The 20,775-nt window shown below is 50.6% G+C and overlaps 1 protein-coding gene and 1 long non-coding RNA gene across 3 annotated transcripts in view; both read left to right on the forward strand.

Moving 5' to 3' along the window:
- LOC136157105 (ankyrin repeat domain-containing protein 26-like) overlaps positions 1-20,775 on the forward strand; it is a 209,646-nt gene that overhangs the window by 102,110 nt on the left and 86,761 nt on the right. The gene's annotated exons all lie outside the window — the stretch shown is intronic.
- LOC136159114 (uncharacterized) lies at positions 1,286-15,712 on the forward strand. 2 transcript variants are annotated; one of them, XR_010661408.1, is made up of 5 exons: positions 1,286-1,300; positions 3,285-3,499; positions 4,735-4,967; positions 11,057-11,153; positions 15,567-15,701. It is a non-coding gene; the product is annotated as an uncharacterized lncRNA (long non-coding RNA). The 2 variants fall into 2 exon arrangements; XR_010661407.1 differs by lacking the exon at positions 1,286-1,300 and having other exon boundaries at positions 2,987-3,499; positions 15,567-15,712.

Consider the following 20,775-nt stretch of genomic DNA (forward strand, 5'->3'; position numbering starts at 1 on the left):
ACTGACCCAATGGACATGAATTTGAGCAAACTCAGAGAGACAGGGAAGAACAGAAAAGCCTGGTGTCGTGCCTCAGTACATGCGGCCATAAAGACCGGGGCATGACTTATGGACTGAACAACAACCCTCTGAGTTCTAGGGCTCCAGGAAACCTCCCTCTGTGGGCTCCTCACTTTTTACATAAGGTAACTGCCTGAAGTTGCAAGAATAACAGACTGTAACCAAAGAAAACTATTCAAGTTGGGGCTCTGCTTCCAACAGTGTCAAGTTCAGATAAGCCCTTTAACCTGATGCGTAATTCCAGCGGCTCAGCTTCCCATCTGTTAAATGGCCCAAGTGTCAGACCAAGTGCTCTTGGATGTTCAAAACATCCCTTTCCCTTCTCCAGGGGATCTTCCCAACCCAGGGATTGAATCCGGGTCTCCCACATTGCAGGCAGATTCTTGACCAGGTGAGCCATAAGCGCTGCGACAGCTATCTAAACACAGAGTAATCCCATGGCTTCTCTGAAATGCCTTGTGAGTGAAGAGCGAACCTCAGGCTCCAGAGCCCGGTTGCTGCCCGCCCTTCCCCGGCGGGGAGGGGAGGGTGCTTGCAGGGCCGGCTCCCCGGTGGGGCTACCCTCACCGCAGCCCTCAGGGCGCGGCCCTAACTCCCGGGCTACGCTGTCCCCACCTCCCCGGTGTAACCCTCACCTGAGCTCCAGCAGCCCGTCTCCCGGTCTCTCCGCGCGTCACCGGGGCGAGACGCCCACCGGAGCCCGCGCGCACAGCGGCTTCGCGGACGGGGGGCAGCGGGGGGCGCTGAGGAAGTGGCGGCGACGCCCGCGCGCGCGGGAAGCTGCCGAAACCGACCTGCCCACAGCCACGGAGTGGAGCCACAGGCACACCCGCCATCCGCTCGCGGCTGCGCAGCCCCAGAGCAGCGGCCCAGGAGGCGCCCGCTCGCCTCTGCCCTGACGGCGCCCCGCCTCAGGCAGCTTTCCGTCGGTCGCGCGGGGCGGTCCAGGGCCGGCTCCACGGCCTCTCGTAGAACGTGGCGCAGACACCAGGCGGAGAACTTAGGCCGGGCCTCTGAGAGCGTCGGCGGCGCTCGGGGGGCGTGTGAGCGGCGAGCACCGGCCGGCGCCTGGGGGCGGGGGTTGTGTGGGCGGCGAGCCGGCCGTGCGCCTGCGCGGGGGGCGTGCGTCCGGGGAGTGCGTGAGGCGTCGGGGGTCGTGAGAGCGGGGAGCGCGGCCCGGCGCACTGGGGCGAGGGCGGCGTGTGTGCGGCGAGCCGGCCGGCGGGGAGCGACCGGAGGGGTGCGTGTGAGCTGGAGCCGGGTCGGCGGGGGGTGGGGAGGGGGTGCGTGTGAGCGGGGAGCGTGAGCCGGCAGCGTGCGAGCGGGAGCCGGGCCGGCGGGGAGCGGGGAGAGGGATGCGTGTGAGCTGGGACCGTGAGCCGGCAGCGTGTGAGCGGGAGCCGGGCCGGCGGGGAGCGAGGTGCGTGTGAGCGGGGAGCGTGAGCCGGCAACGTGCGAGCGGGAGCCGGGCCGGCGGGGAGAGGGGTGCGTATGAGCGGGGAGCGTGAGCCGGCAGCGTGTGAGCGGCGAGCCGGGCCGGCGGGGAGCGGGGTGCGTGTGAGCGGGGAGCGTGAGCCGGCAACGTGCGAGCGGGAGCCGGGCGGGCGGGGAGAGGGGTGCGTGTGAGCGGGTAGCGTGAAGCGGCAGCGTGTGAGCGGGAGCCGGGCCGGCGGGGTGGGGAGAGGGATGCGTGTGAGCGGGTAGCGTGAACCGGCAGCGTGTGAGCGGGAGCCGGGCCGGCGGGGAACGGGGAGCGGGATGCGTGTGAGCTGGGACCGTGAGCCGGCAGCGTGTGAGCGCCGAGCCGGGCCGGCGGGGAGCGGGGAGCTGGGTGCGTGTGAGCGGGGAGCGTGAGCCTGCAACGTGCGACCGGGAGCCGGGCGGGCGGGGAGAGGGGTGCGTGTGAGCGGGGAGCGTGAGCCGGCAGCGTGCGAGCGGGAGCCGGGCCGGCGGGGAGCGGGGTGCGTGTGAGCGGGGAGCGTGAGCCGGCAGCTGGTGAGCGGCGAGCGGGGCCGGCGCGGGGCCGGGGGCCTGGGGAGCGCGGCGGGGGGCGTGTGAGCCGGATAAGGGGCTCTGTCAGTGGGACACGCGGGCCGGCGCCCCGGGCGCAGTGAGCCGGGCCTGCTGCGAAGGGGGCGTGTGAGCCGGAAATGGGGCCCTGGGAGCCGGGAGGGCAGGCGGTCACCATCTGGCCCGAAGGGCGGGCAGTCGGCGGTTGAACCCCGGCCCCCTCCGCCTGGGTCCGGGGGAGGGGGGCGGCTTAGAAACCTAGGAGGCTCCAGCGGTGGGCTTGGCCGGTGCGTGCGTCCTGCCGCCACCGGGCTGCTTATTGTTTTTAATTTGAAGACAGTGACAATATCCTGATATTCGTACCCTAAAAGTCCGAAGTGACTTTTATCTAAAAATGACTGCATAATGCCAGGTCAGTCTAGCCAAATGTTTGTGTGTGTTCCTTCCGTTCTTCTCAGGAGAAGAAGTTTAGAGAGTACAGTTGGTTTACAACATTGTGTTAGTGTCAGGGGTGCAGCAAAGTGAATCACTTACGTGTATATATGTATATCCGCTCTTTATAAAAACACTTTTTCCACATGGGCTGTTACAGAATGTTGAGTTCCCTGTGCTATAGAGTTGGTCCTCGTTAGTTATCTATTTTAGAAACAATCGTGCGTAGTGTGGCGTGTGTGAGTCCCAGTCTCCCAACAAGTGTATGTTTCTTTGGTACCTGTGCATGTATGTGTAAAAGTGCTCGAGAGGATCAGAGAGAAAGAGGCTGAATTGTGCTGTTTTACCCCTTGGGCCTTGAAAAGATAGTTCTTGAAACTTGAAAGTATTACCGTGTTTGGATTGTCAAGTTGATCTGCAGGGAACATTTCAAGAGACAGGAAAGCATGGAGTGGGGGTGGGGGGGTAGTGATAAATATATGGGCTTGTGACAACAGCAGTTTGCTTTAGTGATGTTTTAATAGGGGCTTTCCTGATCGCCCAGTTGGTAAAGAATCCACCTGCAATGCAGGAGACTACTATAACTACTATAACATTGAGTCCACATTAATTTTATAATTCAGATTTAATTCATGTCACATTGACGATGATTATTTTCAAGTTCCAATTTTCTTATTTTCGCATTTAAAATCGCTGTCTGAATTACTGATTCAAAACTAAATGGAACAAATATTATTCAGGTTATAATCATTAACAAAAGTATCTTTTTAAATTTGACTTAGATACAAGCAGCATCTGAAGAAAATTGACAGCAGTCCCAAGAGGAGCATGTTGCTTCCATAAGAAGTCAGATGGAACTCAGAATTAAAGATTTGGGATCTGAACTATCCAAGAGGAAGACTTTTCAAGATTCTAATAAAGCAGAGTTGGAAAAATATAAGCAACACTACCTAGAGGAACTAAAAGTTAGAAAGTCCTTGGAAAAGAAACTAGACAAGTAAGTCAAAAGCCAGAATCACAGAAAATATATTTAGTCCATTAATTTGTGTCTGAAGCCTAATTTTTATAGAGCCAGTTCCTGATATTAGTAGGAAGTGAGAACTAACTAGATAATCACTGCTAGAGGGCACCCTAAGAAAAATGAGTGATAAGATATCCTGGTAAGTTTTCCTACACTAAGTAAAAGCATGCTTGTGAAATCAGGGAACATTCACACAGGGGTGAAAGGCAGGGTAATTCACAGAGTGGCTGACGCTGGCATGGTGACCTGACTGAGGGGTTGTATGGAGGCTGGAAAGGGCAGATCCCACCTGCAGTGCGGAGTCCAGGCTTCCCCGCCTCTGAAAGCAGAGCCCTCCTAGGACGCCTTTCATAAGCCCAGAGAGCATACAGCAAAGGAGCAGGGACCTAGGGCACGTTCTGCTAGTCGATGCCCAAAATAAGCATACACAAGGGAAGCACAGGGGCTCCCAGAGAGGGTTCAGGGCTGTGGGACTTGATGCTGGGGTGTGGCTTCCTGGAAAGGAGCTTGGTGGGGCCGCTCTCCCTGCATGGGGAGTGTCATGCCTCTCCCTCTAAAACGTACACTGAACGCTGTTTAGAATTTTGGCATTTTAAATATGAGACCAGAATTTGTCTTTGGGTCTTTATTGATTGATTGATTTTGAACCATCAGAAAGAGGTGCTGACACAGGCCCATCGTAGAAGTGAAGTAAAGTAAGGTGAACTTTGGAAAAGCAGGGGATACTTGTCCTTGTTCCTGGGGCTGTTTTAGCTCTCTTCAGTCTCACCCACTGACTTTCTCATCCTCCCCTTGAGATTGTGGCTTGAGGTGATTCCTCAGAGCCAAGTGCTAAATTTCTCCGAGGTCATGAGTGACACGTATGTACAAGGGTGGTGAGAGGAAGCACTTGAACGTGGCTTTGTGGGAGGTGTGTTTCTTCATCCCTGAGCTGTTTGCTGGCGGCAGGCGTGTCCCAGAGGCAGCAGGTGTCGCTGTGAGCCCACCTCCCTTTCCCTCTGATGCCCTTTCTCTCCTCTCCCAGCTGTGACTTGTCACCTGAGGAGCCCCAGACACACGTGTGCTTCTTTAGAACAAGGTCAGAGCTGTCACTGTTCCCAGCAGGTCTGCTCTGCTTTCAGTGTTCACACAGGGTAATGGAAATTATGGCAACTTACAAGCTCAAGTATTAGGGAAGCATGAATGACATCAGTGCTTTCCTTCTTCCCCAGGACTAATGAGAGGCTGGCAGAGATCAGCACGAAACGTGAGGTGCAGAAACAGCAGAACAGATCTTTCTTTACTCAGCAATCATAGCAGCACGCCAGTCCTGGAGCCCTGTTCTGTTGGAAATTTCAATCCTACTTCAGGGTTCAATGCAAATCTTAATTCAGGAGCAAACGTAGGATTTTCTACCTCAATTCCACACCATTAAAATGACAGCGTGGAGACTTACTTGACCAAGGTTAGTTCTTTTCTATTTTTTTTTACTGGGTTTCAAATTTCTGATATAAATGATCCTTATTTTTAACTTGGTAAACTTCTGAGTTGTTTTTTTTTGAGTTATGCACACTAAGTAAAACCATAATCAACTGTGATAATCAATGAGACATTTAATGATTTTTTTGCGCTAGATCTTGTTTTTAAGAGATACATCTTTAATTCTTACATTTCTTAAAAATCTACACTGAAATTCTACTTTAGAAATGAAAGCTTATTGTCTACTAACCGAAAGTGTACTTTCAGATGTTTGATTTACTTTCTAATTGATTTCACTTTGGCAGTGGTTCATAATCATTTCCAGGCTCTGCTGCTTCCACCACAGTTTTTCTACCCCTAAGTATAAGTGACTGGCATCTAAACACTAACCACATATGGGTGTTTTTTATTTGAAGGAATCCTAGATAAATCCTTTTTATGAGTTAAACAAACTTGTGATACATAATCAAAAGATTAATTTCTGGTTTTAGGTTAACATTTTTTGTTTTTTTCTTGTACAAGAGTACAACTTTAGTTGCTGTTTTACTTACAGAATTTTGGTTTAAATTTCTAAAACATATCTTGCTGAGCATTTGTAGAATGTTTCTAAGTTTGTAGTTAAATCGAATATTTAAAACTCATAAATGAAGCTCAGTTTTGTCTGTCTTGACATCACCTGGATGAATGATGCCTGAGATAGCAATGAAGGGAAGTCTTTAAATTGCAGCTAGTTTTCATTGTGAAATCATTGTGATTAAAATGTCCATTTCAGTCAGTGCACACGAGTTTATGGTTTTGATGGTGTTTCCATGATGTTGGTGATGCAGAGAAAAGCAACCCTTGTTAAATGCAATTTCAACCTGTTTTCCCATTTGGCTTCTTGTCCCCATAGAGCAATCTAAGGTTTCTTCGACAGCACTGGAGCTACATTGGGTCTTAGTACTTGAGAGCCATGAACCTGGAGGACTTACTTTAGCTGTGCAGTCACAGCGGGCCTCCAAACACTTCATCTCAAGTCAGAGACTTGCCCGCACAGGCCTAAGAGGAGGAAGCGAAGGCTTGATAATCATCAATGTGTGTGATGATTATCACACAGGTATAATCCCAGGGGCGGGCTGCCTACCACAGACCCAAGTTCATGGTGCTGTGCGCACATTATTCTTTTCAAAGAAGAGATTTGGAACCAGGCAAGCACTTCTTAGTTCCTTCTCCCAAACTCGCCCGTTAGGTAAATCTTGCTTCTCATGAGGAGGGTAGGAGTATAAGTGCTCCCCTTGAAACTTCAGGCTGAGGAAATGAAGTTCAACTGCAACTTCTGACCGCATTTAGATTATAGTTGAGTTTACACTCATGCTTTTTGTATATACCAACTAATGATGAGAGTCTGGATAGAAGTATGCTAAACAGTAAAGAGAGATCTGTTGTGTGTTTTAAATTTTGCCCTCAATAACCCAAAATGTGGATAATTCATTGCTGAGTCATTTTAGCAAGCCAGGTTTTATCTAGAGGAACTGAACATCTTTTTAAGGCTGAATCTCTTCACGTTTGGCCTGCTTGATTCAACTAAAGATTCTCTCCTTCAAGTTCCCTGTCCTGTGTTTAAAAAATATGTATGCTTTCTAAATTAGCTGTATCGACTGCGACAAATAGGAATTTGATATTGATTTATTCTTGTTCGTGCATTTAAAACACATAATTTATTTCGAAAGTCATGTCACACCACAAGCATTAATCAAGTGTATAACAAGGTTTTACATGTTCATTTTGTCTATGTTATAGTTAAAAATCTATGTGTTTTTTTCTTAATCTGAGAAAGTAGCTGGCCTAGGACTGTGGGCTCAGTCAGAAGGACATGGCCTTTGTGACTTCTTTTGTAGAATTAGGAACTTCTCTGTTCCCCATCCCTGCAGTGACCCCTGTGGGACCTTCCCCGTCTAGGGGATATAGTTCGGAAACTCACACTTAGGAGAGAATCCCTCTGGCTAGACATCTTCAGAATTGAAACTTGCTGGGACACTGTTTCTTGTGTGTAAATTTTCTCACCTTTCTGTCTTTTCCTTAAATGGAAAGTTTGAAGAAAATCACAGATGTGTTGTTCTCCATCTTAACATTCGACTTCAGAGTTCTTCCTCCATTTGAACATGACTTGAACGTGGCGGCGGATTCTTAACCACTAGACCCCAGGGAGGTGCACGCATTCATTTAAAACAGTGCCTGGGAAGTCCCTAGTGGGCTTTCACTGCCAGGGGCCCTGTTCAGTCCCTCGGTTGGAAATTAAGATCCCACAGTCTGGGGAAAAACACACAAAAAAACAAACTGGAAACAAACAAGCAGTGCCTATAGTTGTGTTGGTCATCTTACCTTTGATGGAAGAGTATTTCCCCCCACAGAATTCAATAAAAGTGGTCTCAATTTGAATGAGAAAAAAAACTGGCCTGGAAAGATTCCTGAATTGGTTCTTGGACAGAAGCAAATGAAGAGCCACCTAAAACCCCTCCCTGCTAGCCCCGGGGAGCTTCGAGGTGCGTCTGCCTCCTGTTACTTCCCCCAGAGCCCGCGTGGCCCGTGCTGCCAGCAGAGCTGCTCCTGGGGCGAGGAGGGCTCTGCCTCACACACCCGCCCCAGCCGGCTTTCCTCTGACTTTCCCTCTACTGCTTTTTCTTTATGGACTTCAGACCCGGGTGTGGGAACTCCCCTCGTGGTCCAGTGGTTAAGACGCCATGCTTCCAGTGCAGGGGGAACTTGTTCCATCCCTGGCTGGTGAACTAAGATGCCAATGCCATGCGTGGTGTGGCCAGAAGGAAAAAAAAATCGGGTGTGATTTTGATCGCTCATGTCCTAGCCCTTCTTGATATCACCTGGAATTGTACTCGAGGGTTAGGTGAGCAAAAGGCACATTTGTGAGAATCAACACTGGTTAAAACATCATGAACAGGTTATCTGGTTTCCTTGATGTTTTTTATCCTGGCCCTTTGTCCTTTTGTGAGCTGTGATGGGAGAGGACACAGAAACACAGTCCATGCTATCAGATAAAACAGCAGCACACTGAGCCATCAGATTCCCTCCTGTTTTTGATTTTCGGTAACACTACACAGCTTGTGGGATCTTAGTTCCCCAACCAGGGATTTAAGCTGGGCTCTTGGCTGTGAGAGTGCAGAGTCCTAGCCACTGGACCACCAGAGAATTCCCAAATCCCCTCCTGTTTGATGGCTCAAAGGAAAGCTGATAAGTATTATCAATGAAACAAAAATCTGAGATTGAATCAAACAAAATGGCCATTTCATTCTGCTCCCACATAGTCAAGGTTTTTTTTTTGTTGTTGTTTTTTAATATTTACTTATTTAGTTGCAGCAGTCTTCTCTACGACATGAGGGATCTTTAGTTGGGGCATTCGAACTCTTAGATGCAGCGTGTGAGATCTCGTTCCCCGACCAGCAGTGGAGCTGGGTCCCCTGCATTGGGAGCTTGGAGTCTTAGCCACTGGACTACCAGGGAAGTCCCTCAACAAGTATTTTTGAGCACTTATTATGTGCTAGAGCACACCTAGAAGCTAGGAAGGTAAAATGAAAGCAATAGAATATCTCTGAAATGAAAGCTATGCAAGAATGTTCTTTCTAGTATTGATCCACATGGCAAAAGTCTGGACACAGGCTTTTCAATATGAGATTAGTTAAGGTCCATATAGTCAAAGCAGTGGTTTTTCCAGCAGTCATATACGGATGTAAGAGTTGGATCATAAAGAAGGCTAAGTGCCAAAGAATTGATGGTTTTGAATTGTGGTGCTGGAGAAGATTTTTGAGTGAAAAGGAGATAAAACCAGTCAATCCTAAAGGCAGTCAACCTGGAATATTCATTGGAAGGACTGATGTTGAAGCTGAAGCTCCAGTACTCTGGCCACTGATGGGAAGAGCCAACTCATTGGAAAAGACTCTGATGCTGGGAAAGATTAAGGGTAGGGAGGAGAAGAGGACAACAGAGAATGAGATGGTTGGATGGCATCACCGATATTACATGAACTTTGGAAAACTCAGGGAGATGGTGAGGGACAGGGGATGCCTGGTGTGTTGCAGTCCATGGGGTCACAAAAAGTTGGATATGACTTGTGATTGAAAAACAAGAATAGATCCACCTGATGAAATTGATGCATCATCGTAACAAAGAAGTTTCAGACATTGTTATACTAGCAGTTTAGCAAATTCACGCCCACCTTCCAGTGAGGGCTACTAGAATGGTCAGTCCATATAGCACAAGGAAGAGTAGTCCCCACTCGCCACAAATAGAGAAAGCCTGCAGCAACGAAGACCCAGCAGAGCCAAAAATAAATAAATAGATTTTTTTTTAAAGAAAAAAGGTGAAAGAATGTCCCTTTGAGAAGGTGAATTCTGCTCAGTTTTGAAGGATATAGAGACCAGCACATCCAGTAGACCTTTGTTGAGTATTTACAATGTGTCAGCCGTGAGACCACATGCTAGGTGGGGAGCCAGAAGATAAACACACTTATAAGTAGTCCACCTTCAACTCTGATAGTGTATAACCCAGACAGAGACGTTCCACAGCCAACAGCTGCATTTCGTGCTCAGAGGCAGCAGTAGAAATGTGCTCATTCAAGTTCTGTGCCAGGTGTGGGAAGCATGCTTGGAACTAGAGCCCCAGGCCTGCTTCTCTAGCACATACTGGTGACATTTTGACCTACAAGTATCTCCTGCGTTGATTTCTTTCTGTGTGAGGTCAGGTGAAGCACAGGCAGAGAAAAGAGTTGGGAAGTGTGCAGCTCAGTGAACATGCATTGCAAGCGGCCCTGGGCCCCAGCATCCTGCATCCCTCCTCAGGTGCCCCTGGGGTCCCTCTGGCTCCAGCAGTTGCCACTGTCTTGATGAGAACAGCAGAGATTTGTTTGTCTGTTTCTGAACTTCCTACAGGTGGACATACACACAGCACATGCTCAGTGCATACTCTGGTTCTCTTACTCAGTATCATGTCTGCAGTCTGTATTCAGAGAGTGCAGGTCAGGGTCCAGGCATTGTCTCTGCCAGTGCTTTGTTTCCCCTGTTGTCGTCTTTCATTGTCTGACTGAGTCACAGTTTATTTACCCATTTTCTTTAAGTACATCTGGATCATTTCCAATATTCTTTTAATAAATTATGTTTTTGCTGAAGAAAGAATCAAAGTGAAATGAAAACATTTCAGAAAATCACACTAAAAGGGCTTAGCACCAGCATATTTAAGCAAAACGTAAGTCTCAAAGATCTATTTCAGATAGATGGAAGCCTATCCCAGGCAGAAGGTAGGAAATGAAGGAAGAAAAGAAAAACAAAGTGGCAAATATTTGAATAATTCTAGATGAACATTGGCTATGTAAAACAAAAATATCTTGTGAGGAGTTAATATAAATGATAACAAAGACACGAATTATCTGACGTGCTTTGTGTTGTCCCTGCGAGGGTAAAACTGGTTGATAATGAAACTTTTAAGCTCCATAAGAAAGCTAGTCTCGGGGAAAAATATTAGTGAACTCTAGAGGCTCAGCATTGTTTAGTGACAAAAGATTCAATTTGCAAAGAGGATATAAATGTATATTCTGTGAGCCAGCAATCCCATTCTTAGCTTCGTGTACTCCAGAGAAACCCTTAGGACATATGTGTGACTGTTCAGAGCTTTTTTTTCCCCCCAGTGTAGGGGTGGGGGATTTAATCAGGAAAGGAACCTTGGTGGAGGACTAGCCTAGGTGCTGGCATGTTCTCTTTCTTGGTGGGTAGTGAAGGCATGGATATTTCTTTATGTGCTAATGTTTGTGGTCATCAGACATCTCTTTTCTGCACTGTTTTCTAACTATCTTATCTAATTTACTTTTATGGAGTTGTTAATAGTGTTTTTCGGTGAAGAGCTTATGATTCACTCTTAATTGCCTCACTATACCTTCAGGTTTTTAAAACCTTAAGTAAATATTTGAAAAAATAAATGTCTTCAGTGCCGAAGGCAACATAAGAATCTTCCATCTGAGAAAACCCCAAAGGCCAATGTGTTATGTTTGTGGCCTGTCGAAAGCAGTGTTGACCGCTTTTTTCAAATTCACAGGTTAACTTCGAGGAATTTAAGGACGGTTTTGTGACTCTGTTGTCATCACAGGCTGGCCTTGCCTCCTCAGATGAAGACATTGGGTCTTTGGAGTCAGGTAAGAGGCCTTTTTGGCCTTCTTTACGTCTCCTTCCGTGATTCTGTGTCTTCTGGAATATGATGTTGTACCTGAACAATGCAGCAGGTCTATGATCCCCAGCTGCATGGACTGGGACCATGAACTGCAGCACCTGGGTTTTTTTTATTCTTTGGCTTCCTTATTTGTGAAATGGTACTGCAAGGGGAAAACTCTTGTGTTTTTGACTGCACTGCACAAAGTCCTCTGAATACCCTGGCACTTCGGGTCACTAGCTCTGTGTAGTTTCCCTCCCACCAGGCCATTTTGCAACACCAGCTGGGAGTTCTGCAGTTCACCTCCATTCTGACATCATCCCCCTGGACAGAGCTGCAGACCCCACAGGCTAAGACAGCAATGCCTTCAAAGAGCAGTCTCAAGTCCAGCTTGTCTCCTTTGCTTCTGACCTCACTGCTAAAGATCGGAGGGGCCCACGGCCTCCTCAGGTTCAATTAATTTGCTAGAGCAGCTCAGGGAAACCCATTACTGGATCAGCAGTTTATTGCAAAGGCTGTAACTCAGGGTGAGAGATGCATGGGTTGTGGGCAGAGGCTCAGAGGCCCCACGCCCTCTCCAGGGCTCACTCTTCCCCGGTCTCCTCGTGTTCACCAACCCAGAAGGTCTCTGAATGCCGTCCTTTTGGGGTTTATGGAGGTTTCGTTCCACAGTCATGACTGATCCAGTGATGGGGCATCAGTGATTGAATTCAACATCCAGCCTTTGAGCTCTCTAGAGGTCAGGGGTAGGGCTGAAAGTTCCAACCTCGAATCCCATCCTTCGTTTCCCTGGCAACCAGCCCATCTCAAGGTGTGGTTCTCAAAGTCACCTTATCAGCATAAACTTGGGTGTGGTTGCTTCTCATCACTTAGGAAATTTGAGGGTTTTAGAAGCTGTGCAATGGATGGGAGGAAGACCAAATTCATATTTAAGTCAGAATCTCACAAATACTCTCAAGTCCTATCTAGTGCTGAACTTCCAGTGAAGGGTGTAGACAAGATAAAGTGGGTGTGGAGAGGTGGGAGAATTTGATCATCCCAAGGGCAGTGCAGGTGTAAGGTGCTGGCCAGGCTGGGAGGCTGGTGGAGCAAGCAGGATGCCACCAGCTGAGGCAGCCCTCCGCCTGTCTAAGACAATAGTGCTCTGTGCTCCTGGCACTTGTTAAAATCGTGGTTTCCAGTGGGACCCTTGGAACAAAGGCAATATTGCAAAACAAGTGAAGAGGGGCTTTGATACTTGTCAGGAGGTGGAGGGAGAATTCTGGAGGGAGGCCCGCTTGGAGGTGTGGCCTGTGGGTCCACCGGGAAGGTGATGGCGGATGTGCTCCTTAGAAGATGGGCCAACTCTTTGGCTGGCAGCGCCTGCCGTGCTCTGGCTGGATGACCCGTCGAGGTTGCATCTGAGGAGTGCTGGGAGGGAGAGTGCAGTGGCCAGCGGGTCCCTTCCTCCCCCACGGTGCAGGAGTTCGAGGCATCTGCCCCACTCAGGCCCCTGGTCGGCTCCCACACCCCGGGAGGGTCTTTCGTCAGGAGCAGGTGCATGACTGGGGCAGCGGGTGCCATTGGGAGGTTTGGGGCTTATGTACCTTTCATGTAGATTCCAGTGAGCCCCCGAGCACCCCCCACCCCTGAAATCCTGTGGCTGATCCTTCCCATTACTCAGGTGAGGTTTTCTCGTCTGGAGCTAGGCCCTTGGGGAAGCACTTGTGGCCTCCCCTGGGGCTGAAATCTGGTGTCGCACAGCCCCCTGCTGGAGCCACGTGGGAGCCCTGACCTGGGGGAGAGGAGGCTGATGGGGCAGGAGTCTGATACGGGGGCGGAGTCAGAACAGGGGTGGAGTCTGATAAGGGGGTGGAGTCTGACCGGGGGAGGAGTCTAACCAGGGTGAGGAGCCAGCTTGTCAGCGGCAGCCCTGGGATGTGAAGGGCCTGGTTATTGGTTGCTTTGTCTCAGGTTTCTCTTCCCTGAGGTGAGAAGAAGGCCACTTGGCTTTCCCGACTTGGGGTGTGATCGTGTGACCCTGGGCATGAAGGTGCCTGAGAAAGGCCACGCCCGTGTCATCGCTCCCTTTTCTGTGCTGGAACTCCTGTGAGTCCTCAACTTGTGTCCTCTTCATGACTGGTGCTTTTCTCTGCCAACCCCCGTTTTGTTTTGTGTTGTTTTTGTCTTCTTTCAATTTTCAGACTTTCCTCAATTACCCAGTCAGTGGGGGGGTCAGTCATAGGCCTGCCTGAGGAGGCTCAGCCAGGGCTGGTGCTCACGGGCGGCCCCTGTTGTGAGAGCCCAGGGAGCCCTGCCCCCGCCCTCCGGGGCCGTGTGCTTCCCATGCGGACCACCCTCGCGGTCTCCCCCATGGGCTTCATCCCTGCCTCCCCGGCGAATCCACAGCATCCCTCTCTCCGGCTTTCTAATCTGCCTGCTGGTCCTTCCCAGCGACTCATGCCACAATTGGAAACATGTGCTTTGATGCCCCGGGAATGTGTGTGGCACCCTGGGGCTGGGGTTTTGAAGAACATTCTGCTTCTCAGTCGTTCTCCTCCTTCAGTGAAGGCCATCACAGAACATGTAACCAAAAAAGTTGTTGTTGTTTGTTTGTTTTTACTTGTTTAATGTCTTGGCTATGCCTCTCAGCATGCTGAGAGCATTCTGCTCCTATGAATAAATGTGCACACACAGGAGGCACAAGACTCGGTTGACCTTGTGGCCTGCCGGCCGTCTGGGCAGCGGCTGGGGACTGGCCGTGACCCCCAGAGGTTCCCACTGAGAGGCCACAGCTCTGTGCCCTGTGGGTGGTGAGACGCTGCCCCCTCCTGGCCTGATTTGTCGCATGGACACGTTCCTGGAGATGCATTTCCCCCTGGTGGAGGGAGATCGTGACACTTTGGGAGAACATTTATGAATTGGTCTAATGTGTGTGATTTCTGGGCATCTCATTGCTCTGAGGAAAGTGCTGAGCAGCGGAAACGGTGAAGAAAGGGGTACCATTTCAAGGGCAGGTGGGCCTCCAGACGCAGACCAGGGGATCTTGGGAGAGGAGAGGCAGGAGCCCATTCAGGTCAAGGGCGTAGACGTGGTGCTAGGCGAGTTGCTAAGCCCCAGACGGAGGTCCGCATGCTGTCAGACGCACCTGGTTTCCCGAGTGTGTCCCCGTTGCCCACTCCCACCTGACATGGCCTTTCTCTTCCCGCTGCTCCCCGCTCAGAAACCAGCCACAGCCTGTGTGGAGACAAACCAGAGCAGGTGCGGAGCCTGCATGCAGGCCCCTGCTCCCTTCCTGGGGTGCTCAAGCCTTCCGTTTGCTCCCTGTCAGTGGGAACACCCCCTGTTCTCCAGCAGCCCCAGGAATTCCGACATGGGGAGAGTGTACAGGGCCGGACCCTGCCCATGATAACCTCACAGGGTCCGGGAACATGGTCATCCTGCCCTAGATGTCCTCTGTCACATGGAACTTGGCATCTTCCTCCCAAGACTCCTTCCTTGTCCTCAGTTTCTGTGCATTGCTGGCATCACTGTTTCTCCTGGAGGCCTGGTTGGACCCAGCCTCCTCCTCTGATGCTCTCAAGGTCAGGGGCTGCGGGCCAGTTTCCGGTGAGGAGGAGAGAGACGAGGTGGTAGTTAATCCCTGGGACCATGACCCACCTGTGTGAAACGGTCTGTTTTCTTGGACTGGCCTTGCTTCCTGGGACCCTTTGCCTTTCTCTCCAGCTGACCCCCTCTGGGTGCTTCCCTTCGAACCCGCGTTCTCTCCTGGTTACAGCCCAGGCTGCACCCCCACTCCCCAGTCTCTCTGGCCACTCAGATCCTGCAGAGGCAGAGTCGTTTCCTCGCTGCCTGCGGAGTCCCCATTGGTCCGCAGATGTGGGCAGGTAAGGAGGGAAGAAGGAAGTGCAGGGGTGTGTTAGGGCTTGAGGGAGCCTCATGGATCCCTTGTCGAAGTCCGCACCTGCCTCTGCCCCCGGCTTTCGACCCATGCGAGTCTGAGCCTGCCTGGCTGTGCTGAGGTCCTTGCCTCTGTGTCCTGTCCAGGTGGGGTACTGTGGTGAGGTGGGGTCAAGTGGGTGGGAAATGACCTTCTGGTCTCTAGAGCACTTGGATTATTGGAAGGTTATTTCTTTGTGTAAAAAGCTAGATTTTAAGATTAGTTTTCTATCACATAGCAATAGCATATTTTGCTTGGAAACAGTGAAGCAACACCAAGAGTTTAGGACGGAAAATCCTGTCTCCCAGCCTAGCTGTCTCAACCCCAGCCCCACGTTGGCCCTTCCCTGTGTTCTTCTGGTGTTTTCGCTGTCTGTCCCCGAGAGCCACTTCGCATCTCTGAATCTGCATCTTCGTAAGCACAAGTGGGCCCAGAGTCTGTATTTTAAAGAGCCCCACACACCTCCCATTTTCTTTCCAGTTGTCTCCCGGGCTGTGCCCTCAAAGGACGTGAGCGGCTCTACGTGGTCCAGCCGTCAGAGCCAGCCCGAGCCCTGTGGCGCTGCAGGTGGAGCCCCAGGTTTACTGGAGCAGCCGATGAGACCCAGTGTGAGGAGCCAGCTCTGATGCTCCGTGTCCTTGGAAAGCGTGGAGGTGGGTGGACCCCCCTGGGCACCTCCCCCAGTCACTGCTCACATGACATGACACAGGAGGATGGGAGAGGGCATCTCATCACTGGAAGAGGGGCTATTTGGGGACCTACATTCGGTCTTTAGGTGTCTCTGGGTCTCCCTGTCTGCAGGGCAGTTCTGGCCACGGAACATCCTCCTTCAGAAACGGGGGCCTTGGAGGATCCCCTCTTCACCACCCTCCCCTGGCCCTGCAGGAGGAGGAAAGGTTATTCGGCTGAGGGCAGAAAAAGCAGGTGTGCCACAGCCACAGTCACCCGCGTCCAGCACTTGGACCAAGGCTCACCCTGCACAACTTGGCTGGCTCGTGATGGATGCCTCCAGGGCCCTCACTGAGACTCCTTGATCTGTGCACCGTGGGAGGCTTTGGGCCTTCGTGTCAGAAAGGACATCCACGGGGGGGAACCTCCCCCTGCGAGTTAATCGTGGCTGACATCCTTCTCTTTCTGTTTTTCCAGAGTCTCAAGTCTGATGAAGAAGCCGAGAGCGCGAAGGAGCCTCAGAATGAATTCTCTGAAGTCCAAGGTAAAGCCTGGCCTTGTGGGGGACCTCAAGGACCTGGCCTTGACAGGGACCTTGGGAGAGGGACCCCAGAGGGATGGGAGCATAGCAGAGGCTCCACTCAAGATGTGGAGACTTTGCAGACAGAAAAGGAAGGTGCTGGGACAGTGAAGTCTGGCTTGTGGGAGCCAGCAGGTGTCCGGAGACCCACTCATCCTACCTGTCCTATGGGCCGTGCTGTTTTCAGAGCCTTGACTTCAGTGTGGATGAGAAGGTGAACCTTTTGGAGCTGACCTGGGCCCTTGGAGAAGGAGGTCATGATGGTGGGCGGGGTCCATGCAGTCTTTGCCTGCTACCCCCAGGAGCTGAGCTCCTGCCAGTAAGAGCCCCGCTTCGGAGGGTCGGGGCCGTGGGGTGCGACCTGCCAGGCTGGCCTCCTCGCCCAGGAGGCCTCTCGTCCTCCTGCAGGACGAGAAAGGGTGCTTCCAGCATGGCCACAAAGGACTACATAGCGATTCGGCCAAGAATACGTTCCGTTTTAATTGGGTTTGGCTCCAGTTGAGCTGGATATTCAGGCCATCCGTCTGCTGAACCGGTTGGCATAGAGATTGTTATTGTGTTTTTACTGATGCTCTGAAGCTACAGAAAAGGTTGGCAGTAATTCCGGTCTCCATCCTCAAGACTTTGCATCTCGTTAGGTACCCACAGATGAGACCTCTGGCATCAGGCAACTCTGCAGAGGGGCCCAGAGGAAGACTGGGAGGATGAGGAAGGGAGACAAGCTTGGTGCTCTCCAGTGGGAGAAAGAGGCACCGGGATAGGTGGTGGACTGAGCCTCGGGCAGGGCCTGGGGTGACCGGACAGAGACAGGCGTCACCTCTGCTCTGGGCAACTCCCTGGCACTTACTCCCTGGCACTTAGGTGCCAGGCTACAGGTGGCAAGGCTGTGACCAGGCAGGATAATGGGTGGCCAGCCTTCATCCCTTCGTGCGTCCAGTCCCAGGGTGGGTGCTGGGGATCCCTGGTTCTGAGGCCCAGCTGCAGGCAAGACGGAGCAAGGATAATTTCCCACCTCTTCTAAGGCCGTCTGGAGAAGTGAGGAGTGCCCGCCCCAGGCTCGAACCTCCTGGTTCAGAAACCTGCTAGAAACCCCATTGCAAGCCAGTTGGCTTCTTGCTGTATGTACTTCTGTAAAACAGACTCAATAACTGCAGAAACCATCCTGGTAGGCGGAGGGTCAGGCTTCCCAGGTGGCCCTAGTGGTAAAGAACCCACTCACCAATGCAAGAGGCATGAGAAATGGGAGTTCGATCCCTTTGTCAGGAAGATCCTCTGGAGGAGGGCATGACAGCCCACTCTAGTATTCCTGCCTGGAGAATCCAATGAACAGAGGAGCCTGGAGGTCTACAGTCCATAGGATTGGATAGAATCGGACACGACTGCAGTGACTTGGCACGCACGCACAGGAGGTGGGTGAGAGCCCAGCGCCAGCCACTGCTCAGCACTCTTAGGCCAGCTGAGTTTGTTCCTTCAGACCAGCTCGCTAGGCCCAGAGCAGTGTCCCCAGTGATCCCTCCCTCCTTCCTGCAGGGCGCAGGTGGAGCAGCTGGCCAGGGAGCGAGATAAGGCGAGACAAGACCCAGAGAAAGCTGAGCAGAGGAACCTGGAGTTTGTGAAAGAGACAGACGACCTCCATTCCACCCTGGAACATCTCACGGAGGAGAAGGTCAGGTAGGTCTTGCCGGGGTCCTGGCCCAGGGCGGATGGTGGACACAGGCTGCTGCCAGCTGAGGCCCTGCTGTCTCACCTGAGCCCACAGCAGGAAGCCCGCAGACCAGGCATCACCCATGCAGTGGCGGGTGGTGGCGGGCAGCCTGACTGCACATGGCCTTCCCTGCGGCCAGTGCTGCCCTCCCACCGTGCCCACAAGACAACGGTGACTGATTTCAGGCCGTAAGGCAGGGAGCTGAGAATGGATTTGCGTTGGTCTCAGCCTGGTTGACCTGATTCTCCCGACCACCCCGAAGGGACTCGCTGAAGTTCTTTCTGCATTGGAGAACCAGAGACTCGTTATCTCCATCCAAGAATCTGGTTGGGGGAAACAGGGCCTCGAGGGCCACGTAGGTGTTTGGGTTTTGCTCCATGAGTAACACAGTATCAGCGGTACACTTTTAGAAATAGCGTTGCTGTTGTATTAGGTTACTCTAACAGAAATGTATTAAGGGATACATGTTCGTTGTAGAAAACTTAGAAAATACACACACAAGGAAAAATAAAAACAAACATTTGACGTCCACAGATGTTATCACTCCTATCATTTTTCCTGAGTCCTTCGCTTCTTCCTGTCCACGTGGTTGCTTTCAGAGAGGACTCGTTGCTGTGATGTTGCATATGTTTTCTGAGCACCTGTCATGTGGCCCTGGCATATGTTACTGCACCTTTCCCCTTTCAAGAGGGAGGTGATAGGATCAAGTTTGTAAAACTCGCCCCAAGATCTGCAGGCTGTTAGGTTAATCACACTCATCAAACTGTTTCCCTGAGTGACAGCTGCCCTTGCGCCCCAAAGCTCTGCAGTGAGTCTGAGGGAGGCCGAGCCAATCATTTCTGGTTTCGGACCACAATCAATTGATTGTGGACCCAGCCAGGCTCTGCCGAAATAGGAGTTTCCACTCATCTTCAGCCTAGATATACTGGGTTGGAGAATCTTGTTAAGCAAATGTTTTAGTGATGTTGTTCAATCAGTCATGTCCAAGTCTTTGTGACCCCATGGACTGTAACACACAAGGCTTCTCTGTCCTCTACCATTTCCTGGAGTTTGGTCAAACTCATGTCCATTGAGTCAGTGATGCCATCCAACCATCTTGTCCTCTGTCATCCCCTTCTCCTCCTGCCTTCCGTCTTTCCCAGCATCAGGGTCTTTTCCAGTGAGTTGGCTCTTGGCATCAGGTGGCCAAAGTGTTGGAGCTTCAGATTCAGCATCAGTCCTTGCAATGACTATTCAGGACTGATTTCTTTTAGGATGGACTGGTTGCATCTCCTTGCTGTCCAAGGGACTCTCACGCATCTCTCCTCCAACACCACAGTTCAAAGGCATCAGTTCTTTGGCACTCAGCTTTCTTCATGGTCCAGCTCTCGCATCCTTGCATGACTAGTGGAAAAACCGTAGTTTGACTAGAGGGACCTTTGTCAGCAAAGTGATGTCTCTGGTTCTAATATGCTGTCTAGATTGGTCATAGCTTTTCTTACAAAGATCAAGCATCATTTAACTTCATGGCTGCATCCACCATCTGCAGTGATTTTGGAGCCAAAGAAAAGAAAGTCTGTCACTCTTTCCGTTGTTGCCCTCTCTGTTTGCCATGAAGTGATGGGACCGGATGCCATGGTGTTAGTTTTCTGAATGTTGAGTTTTAAGCCAGCTTTTTCATTATTCTCTTTCACTTTCATCAAGAGGTTCTTTAGATCCTCTTTCCTTTCTGCCATAAAGGTTGTGTCATCCGCATATCTGAGGTTATTGATATTTTTCCCGGCAATCTTGACTCCATCTCGTGCTTCATCCAGCCTGGCATTTCACATGATGTACTCTTGATATAAGTTAAAGAAGCAGAGTGACAATATACAGTGTTGACATACTCCTTTCCCAATTTCAAACCAGTCTAATTGTTTCATATCTAGTTCTCTCTTTTGCTTCTTGAAACCTGCATACAGTTTTCACAGGAGGCAGGTAAGCTGACTTGGGATTCCCATCTCTCTAAGAACTTTGCACAGTTTGTTGTGGTCTCCACAGTCAGAGGGTTTAGTATAGTCAATGAAGGAGAAGTATATGTTTTCTGTGGAATTCTCTAGCCACCCAGTGGATGTTGGCAATTTGATCTCTAGGTCCTCTGCCTTTTCTAAATCCCGCTTGTACATCTGGAAGTTCTCGGTTCATATACTGTTGAAGCCTAGCTTGAATGATTTTGAGCATTACTTTGCTAGCATGTGAAATGAATGCAGTTGTGTGGTAGTTCGAACATTCTTTGGGATTGAAACACAGGGAAATAGAATTTGTCAGTACTTCCACTTTTTCTCCTTCTATTTGCCATGAAGTGATGGGACCGGATGCTGCGATCTTAGGTTTTTGAATGTTGAGTCTCAAGCCAAGTTTTCACTCTCCTCTTTCACCCTCATCAAGAGGCTCTTTAGTTCCTCTTTGCTTTCTCGCATTAGAGTGGTATCATCTGTATAGCTTAGGTTGTTGATATTTGTCCTGGTATTTTGCGTGATATACTCTACTTATATCAGGAGGCAGGTCAGGTGGTCTGATATTCCCATCTCTTGAAAAATTTTCCAGTTTATTGTGATCCACATAGTCAAAGACTTTTACCATAGTCAATGAAGCAGAAGTAGATGTTTTTCTGGAATTCTCTTGCTTTTTTGATGATCCAGTGGATGTTGGCAATTTGATCTCTAGGTCCTCTGGCTTTTCTAAATCCGGTTTGGACATCTGGAAGTTCTTGGTTG

The sequence above is a fragment of the Muntiacus reevesi genome, chromosome 2 (assembly GCF_963930625.1).
Source record: "Muntiacus reevesi chromosome 2, mMunRee1.1, whole genome shotgun sequence".
Classification (NCBI taxonomy): Eukaryota; Metazoa; Chordata; class Mammalia; order Artiodactyla; family Cervidae; genus Muntiacus; species Muntiacus reevesi.